Genomic DNA, 8,281 nt, shown 5'->3' on the forward strand with positions numbered 1-8,281 from the left:
TGAGCTGCTCCAGGGGCCGGGTGGGGGGTGGGGGGAGGGGAGGGGAAGGAGCGCAGCCCTGGGAAAGGGAACCGAGGGCCTGAGCAGCCAGTGCCAGGGAGGACGGGAGCTGTCAGACGCCAAAATCAGGGGACACAGACAGGTCGCCACCATCGGTCACGTGATTTCACACACACCTCATGTGGGAGCCATGCTGTGTTTTAGTGTGTCCTGTTTCATATCTGTACCCACCTCCTCGGTTTGTAATGAGATTCGATTACATCCAAACACATCCTGAAAGAAAGCTTCGCGTTTTCTCAGATGATGGATATGTTTTCACTGTTTTCAATAACTGATGGGTTCAAGGTGCACGTTCCCTCATGTGACTCGCTGTGTTCCAGTTGGTAATAAAGTCTGGGAAAGAGCCGGCAGGCCGACCTTGGGGAGCCATGGAGAGTTACAGAGGGTGAGCAGTGGCAGCGACAGAAGTTTTGTGTGTGCGTGTGTTTTTAATTTTGCTCCAACCTTAATGTGTCTTCATACTTTTATAATACATTAAGCCTCTTGTCTACATATTTGGAGAGAATATGACTTTACTAGCAGAGAAATACAATATATCTTGTCTACTGGACTGTAAAATACATGTATGAAATAAAATTAGTTCCATTGGGTCCTTCTAGTATATTAAAGTGCTATCTGATGTTGTTATCCTGTTTTTGCAAAAAAGGAAAAAAGTTAACTACAGACCATTGTTTCTAATAAGCAGAGAGATCTATTTTAGTAGTCAACTGAAGGTTTAGTTGTGAGCTTCAGATGTTGTGTAGTGTTTTTTTTTTTTTAAAGACAACAACTAAAAAGAAAAAAAAACCCCAAGGAATATGTACACTGGAACTGTAGTGTAGCGCCCAGTATTGTAAAGAGATTGTTCTATACAAACCTTTTTGCTGTTTATCCTGTATGTAATAAAGTCCTTTCTAGACCCTCTGTGAAAAGACGCGTGAAAACTGACATCTTCAGCATGTTCTCATCGGCGGAGCCTTCTTGTGTGATGTAAATTGTGCCATGTTATTAAAAAATGTGAACCAAAGCTTCCAGCTGCCTCTTTGTGTGAGAATGGCCATCGTTACCTTAGGCGAGAAGCCATGTACACGCAAGACCAGGCTCTTGGAAAAGAAACGCCTTGAACCCAGCCCGAGTGAGGACACGGTGGTCGGTCGCCCCGCCTGCCGCGGTTAGTGACCCACTGATTCGTGTCCGTAAATGTTTGCACCCCACATCGTCCATGGTGGATCTTCCGTTCTTTTTACTTTTATTTTTGGGATGGTCAAAGCGACGTGCCGTTGAGTCACGAGAAGGCATTTCCGGACCTTTTGGGGGGTGTGCGCGCGGGCTGAGGCGGCCGGGGGCCCCTCCCGTCTGGGGCTCCGCGTCACTTTCTCTGTGTTGGTGACAAGTCTGATTTCGGGCCTCTGACAGCGGTCATCGCTTGCCCCTTCCTTTGCGTTTTCAATCGGTGGACTCAGTATGTTATTTAAGAGCTTCCCGATATTTTTTTTTTCCCGTCTCCACTCTCTCTCATGTCTCATTGAATCACGTGGCCTGTCCCTCATCGGTTTGCAGACTTTCCCCCTCGTCCTCTAAAATCTGTTTCGTTTTTCAAGATGTAAAAAATCGTTGATGTCTCTTGTGTCGACCTGATGAAACTGCTGCTTGGATGAGATCGTTTGGATTGGTGTTTGTTACCTTTGTGGGGACAGAACAAAAGCGGCCCAGGTCAGCGGGAAGTGGGTGGCTGCTGTCTGGGACATGCGTGTGCAGAAGTGACAGGGGAGGGCGTTAGGGGAGGGGCTGGGCACCGGAAGCCTGTCTTGGCAGGGGAGCTGGTTTTACAGCCCTGGAAAGCTTGCAGGTGGGCAGAGCAGGGGCTTCCTGAATAAAGACCCACTTCTGTTGGCTCTGCTCTTGCGTTCATAACCCCAACTCCCAGACCAGGGAAAATAGCGCAAAGAGAAACGAGTGGATTGGAAAACACGACACACGCTGCTTTTCCAAATGGGGCAACTCTCGGGACCTTCCAGACCCTCCGTCTGAGCGGCATCTCGATCAGCTGTGCCTGGCAAACCTCACCGCCTCACCTTCTCTGTGCACCTATTTGCACGTCCCGTCTGCAGTGTCGGAATGTAGAAGACTCAGACTCTCAAATCAGTCATGGTATTTAATCCCTGGGGCCCTATTCATCTCAACCTTTGCATCTTTCCCCTCTAATTACGTTCAGCTCCCTGGCATTGATGGGTACTAGCACCAATTTGATTTCCTGCTAACCTATAGATGCTCTAATTATCTCCACAGCCTTTGACTGACAATGATCTTGTTACCTCCTAATGGTACATGACAAGTAAAGCACCAAATATAATGATGCAATAATTACCATTTTGGATGGATATTGGCAACAGCGTTTGCTGTTTATCCCTCCTTCTGCCTCAATCAAGGTGGAGGAGAGGAAATCAGATGTGACTGTTGATGTTATATACGTCCACAGCATAAAAAGACGTGCAGGATGGCATCTCACGGTGCCAGTCAGCCCCGCGGCTGTGGGGTGCTCAACACCTCGGGAATGCGGATCCACGCGGGGAACCACACCAGGCCCGGCTCTGGTTTCTCATCTTCAGGCCTCCACGGCATTGAATCGGCTGAAGGCAGAGGCCAACAAAGGTGATGTGGGCTTTTTCCGTTATTTTTTAAACTTCCTGTCCATTTCTGCTACAGATTCTAGAGCAATTTCTTAGACGTTGGGAAGCTTTCTTTCAAATAGGGCCGTTTGTCAGATGGGAAATCGTACCATCAGAGACGGCCCCACACTGAAGTGCTCGGCCCGCCTTGGGCCCCGATCGCAAGTACAAAGCAAGGTTGTGACATCTCACATCCCGACTGCTGGAAGCTTCCGATAAGGAGCTTGTACCAGCAGTCGGGTCCTACACCAGCCGCCCCTGGGCCTTCCATTCTCAGCCACCTCGAATCCCAGAGCCTCTCTGGAACTGTGTCTTACTTAAAGTGTAAAATGAGCCCGTCTGAATGTAATGAAAAGACACGCAGATGGTGAGCCCGGTGCACACGGACGGGCAGGGCCAGAGCCAGTGGAAACCAGATTGGGGAGAACGGTCCACACGGAAGAGAAAGTCACTCATCTGTTATTACAAACTCAGTCCAGTCACAGTATCATAGAAATTCTTGCTGAAGATTGGCTGACGTGGTTGGCAGGACTGACGGAGGTGGGTTGGTGTTTCTCACGGGGTCGGGGGAGGGGAGCTGGGCACGGTCACTGGGGTCTCGAGCTCCTCTCCTGCCCAGAGCATCCACGGACTCCCCCACAGACACAGGGGGAGTGTGGCCTCTGGGCCAGCATGTGGAGTCTCCTCGTGGCTCGGGAGAACACTGGGCCGGAAGCCTTCAAAGCCTGCGTTCACGTGCCGGGCGAGTACGGGGTGGACAAACGGGCCTCAGTTTCCCCCACTGTGACTTTGAACGTGTTGGCCGGTATTTAAGGCTCTTCAGGCTCCGTTTGGGGTCTGTATCTGTGCTGGGCCTCAAGGTCTTTTCTTAAAACTTTATTTACCCCTCACGCCCCAGACCCCTCCCAGTGTGCCTCGGCAATGTCTCTGTTGATCTGCAGAATCTCTTCACTCTCCCCGAAAGGCCCTGGTGTCAGAATCTGAGCCACCGGCGAGGTCAGACTCCACCACCTCCAGAAAGCCACCCCCCAACCCCCCACCCCGAGCGCATCATCTTACACCGACCCCTCCTCCTAGAGGCCTCCTGGATTTAGCTTTCCCCACCCTCCCCTTCCTGTTCTGGGGTTCCTCAGGCCTCATCTTCTCTCCAGCAGGATTTTGCTACCCGCACCCTGCACCAGGCAGGGCCTGAATGGTGTGTGTCCAGACAGAGCCCCGTGCTCGATGCACGGGCAGGGGGAGGCCACTCCTGGCGGGTCGTGAACCCCACGACCACACAGCCCTGGCCCACACACATTTTTCCACCTACATCACAATGCGATACACACACAAACCATTAACCCTAAGCAGGTTTGCTTTAATACCTTTGTGAGGTGCAGTGAGGTTCCCATCCCCTTTTTTTTTTTAATTCCGTTCACTTCTCATTCATGTTTTTTAAATGTGACTGCAGCCCACTACCTCCTCCTGCCCCTATGGAAATCCCAGGTCTCAGTTCCTAGTTTGAAAGTAAGATCGTGGATGGGGCACCTGGGAGGCTTAGTCGGTTAAGCGTCCGACTTTCGCTCAGGTCATGATCTCGCGGTTCGTGGGTTCGAGCCCCGCGTCGGGCTCTGTGCTGACTGCCAGCTCAGAGCCTGGAGCCTGTTTCAGTCTGTGACTCCCTCTCTCTCTGACCCTCCCCTGCTCACGTTGTCTCTCTCTCTCTCTCTCCTGGAAATAAATAAAACATTAAAAAAATTAAAAAAGAAAAAGAAAATAAGATCGTGGAAGGACTTCTCCAGATTTTGTTTTAAGTTTATTTATTTTGAGAGAGCGTGAGCAGGGGAGGGGCAGAGAGGGAGGGAGAAAGAGAATCCCAAGCAGGCTCCATGCTGTCAGATCGGAGCCCGACGCGGGGCTTGACCGCATGAACAACGAGATCATGACCTGAGCCAAAATTAAGAGTCAGACACCCAACCAGCTGAGCCACCCAGGCGCCCCCTTTTTAAATTATTATTGAAGGTTAGCTGGCATGTTTTCCCTAGGCATCCATTTTATTTTGTTTTTACTTTTCTTTGAGAGAGAAATTGCACATGCAAGTGGGAGAGAAGGGCAGAAAGAAAGAGAATCCCAAGATTCAGACGCTCAACAGACTGAGCCACCCAGGCGCCCATCCCCCAGATTTTAAAGGAGGCTGAGACCGTGGGCTGTGTTCCCTCCTCCCATAGCTGCTCCTTTCCCTAGCCTGCCCTCCATGCTCCTGCTGCCTCCGTTCACATCGATCCCAGGGGCCTAAGCCATCCCAGACTTGCAGAGGTCGCCAGAGGGGAGCCCGGACTTCCCACTTGGCCATCCAGGCCCTGTCCCTCCCGTGCCCAGGGACCTGCCAGCTTCACCTCCACGGGCCTTCCCAGCTCACACCGGCCACCGCTACACCAGTGTCTCCGTTCCCACTGCTGTCTCTTCTCCATCTTGCTACAAGCAGGTTCACTTCGAAGACCTTCACCTCCAGGAAGCCTCCCCTGACTACCCTGAGGCCCCCATCATAATTAATTGCTTAGACTGGCATTTCTCAAAGTGTGGTTCCCAGACCAACAGCAGCACTAACTGGGAATTTGTTAGAAATACAAATTCTTGGGGCGCCTGGGTGGCTTAGTCGGTTAAGCGTCCGACTTTCGCTTGGGTCATGATCTCGCGGTTTGTGGGTTCGAGCCCCGGGTCGGGCTCTGTGCTGACTGCCAGCTCAGAGCCTGGAGCCTATTTCAGAGTCTGTGTCTCCCTCTCTCTCTGACCCTCCCCTGCTCACGCTGTCTCTCTCTGTCTCTCCTAGAAATAACGAAAAATATTTAAAAAAAAAAAATACAAATTCTTGGGGCGCCTGGGTGGCTCTGTGGGTTAAGCAGCCAACTTCGGCTCTGGTCATGATCTCCTGGTTCATGATCTCCTGGTTCCCGAGTCGGGCTCTGTGCTGACAGCTCAGAGCCTGGAGCCTGCTTAGAATTCTGTCTCTCTCTCTCTCTCTCTTTCTCTCTCTCTCTCTTTCTCTCCCTGCCCCTCCCCCACTCATGCTCTGTCTCTCAAAAATAAATAAACATTAAAAAAAAGAAAGAAATACAAATTCTCAGCCCCCATGCTTCCAACCATCTGATTCTGAAACCCTGAGGCCCAGTGATGTGTGTTTTAACAAGCCCTCCCCATGGTTCTGATGCATAATTGAGTTTGAGAACCACTGAATTAGACCATGTGAGAAGGCCAAGGGGGAGTTCTAGCCAAAAGCTGCAAAAAGAATCCTTGAGTAACAGAGAAGGATTGTGGGAGAGTAGCTGTGTTTTCTTTCCCTTCCTCGCCTGCTCCATGATCCTGCTGGACTGCAGAGGGCTTGCAGCCTTGTTTGAGCCGGAAAGGCGCGCTCTGCTTCCTGACTCCTCGCTGGCGTGGGGTCGCTAATTCCTCTATCACCGATGGTATGAAATGCGCAGAGTTCTGCCTCCCCCAACAGTCACGGCAGCAGTCAGGGTTGAGTGCTTTTTGCGTGCACTGAGTGCTGGTCCCGCAAAGTATCTCCCTGGATGTTTTCAAAGGGGTCTATGTTATACCCCCGACCCGACAGGTGAGAACAGCGAGGCCCAGAGAGGTGAAATAGTCTGCCCACGTTCAAGTGCATAACCTAGATGCAAACCTGAGCAGCCTCCCTCTAGAGCCTGCAGCATAACCAGGGCCCTTGTTACCGCCGCAGAAAGGTGTGCTGAGTGAATGAACCGCGTAAACAGCAATCGCAGGGATATCATTTACTTGTCGTTAGCACCAAATACACTCCAGAGGCCGAGGACTGGCTGCCTGGAATGAAGGGACGGACGGACGCATGTGTGAGTGCATGAATGAACAAATGAAAAACAGAAGGACTGAGCACTGCTCCGTGACGAGACTCTGCCATGAACCGAGGACTATGATGAATCCTGTGCATCTAAGGTTGATTTTTTAAAACTGAGCATCTCGTGTGGTCCAAGGCAGCCATGTTGGATTTGGCCCAGAGTGATTTGAGAATACAGAAACCTTATGTAGGCAAACCGGAAGTCGAGACTTCACGGATCCCTTGTCCCTGGGGGGAGGGGAGGGCCACGTGTCCTGAGCTGTCTGCAGCCCCCGGGCCCCCAGCACCTGCCGCCGCCCCTCCACACAGTGGGCTTCCACATAAGGCCACTAGCAACGTGGCTGTGGATACGTGCAAATGGTTAATGCAAAAGTTCTTAAAAATAAAGTTTTCTCTGGGGCGCCTGGGTGGCTTAGTCGCTTAAGCGTCCGACTTTCGCTTAGGTCATGATCTCGAGGTTCGTGGGTTCGAGCCCCGCGTCGGGCTCTGTGCTGACTGCCAGCTCAGAGCCTGGAGCCTGTTTCAGTCTGTGACTCCCTCTCTCTATGACCCTCCCCTGCTCACACTGTCTCTCTCTCTCTCTCCTAGAAATAAATAGAATAAAAAAAAAAGCAAAAAAAAAAAAAGAAACCACAAAAGTCAGAGGCTTAACCGACTGAACCATGTGCACGCCCCGTGGGAAAGGTATTTTCAAGGACCTTGTTGAGTTAAGGAAATGAGGCGCCCCATTTCAGCCAGGTTTTGCTGCAGCCTCCTCCACTCCTGGGTTTCCCCAAAGCCCCTTCACCTCTGGGAGGCCTGTAAAATATGCCCTCTACCCGTGAGCATTCCCAGTCAGGGGGAGATGTGTCACCATCTGCTTCCCGGCACCCTCCTAAGGGCCCAACGATGGGGCCTCCCGAGCCCTCCTGGGCTGTGCCTGAGGGCAGAGGGGCGAACGGGGACGAACGATGGATTTGATCTGGGTCCACCGCTGCCTCGCCACAGGCCTCAGTTTCCTCATCTCGAAAATGGGAAGAAGGCAGAAGATGGGACTTTACCATTTATTTCTTTCGGCTCCAACAGGTTTCCGTGGCGGGGTAGAATTTTATTTGCTCAAGGTCAAGAAGGAGAGAAATGCCAAGATAAGCACAGGAGAGCTCACGTGAAGGAGACTGAAAGCCAAATCCAGAGAGGCCTTGGTGGTCTCGTGTGCAAGGACTTTACACTTCGCCCTGGGAGCTGTAGGGAAGTACCGGACTTGCCGTAAAAGCCAGGTCTCCAGGACATTCATCCGGTGCCGGTGACGGCAGGGTCCACTAGAAATGATGTCACAGCCCCGCGTGCCGCACGAGTTCTGTTTTGGCATCAGCCCTGAGCGTGAGGTGGAACAGTAGTGTCTAAGCGCTGAGGCTTCTGTTCACCTCTCCAGAGGCCCATGGGAGGGGGGGGTGGAGGGGAGCCACAGGGGCTTCAGGACACCTCAGTGCATCCATGACCGCCTCCGCAGGCCTCCGTACCCCATCTCCTGCCTCCTCTCCTACACCCGCGGGGGTCCAGGAGCCGCCCCCACTCAGAGCCCCCGCACAGCCCTGTGCCCTGGACCTGGGCAGAGATTTCCTCTGCCTCTGCTTTTGCTCCCGTCAGGTGCTCCGCTCAGCCCTGTCCCCTTCCTCCCCTGGTCCTCTGGTCCCTGGCAGCACAAACCTGCCTTTCCACCTGCTCTGGTCCGGGCTCCGTCTTC

Source organism: Crocuta crocuta, unplaced genomic scaffold, assembly GCF_008692635.1.
Source record: "Crocuta crocuta isolate KB4526 unplaced genomic scaffold, BGI_CrCroc_1.0 scaffold217, whole genome shotgun sequence".
In the NCBI taxonomy this organism is placed as follows: domain Eukaryota; kingdom Metazoa; phylum Chordata; class Mammalia; order Carnivora; family Hyaenidae; genus Crocuta; species Crocuta crocuta.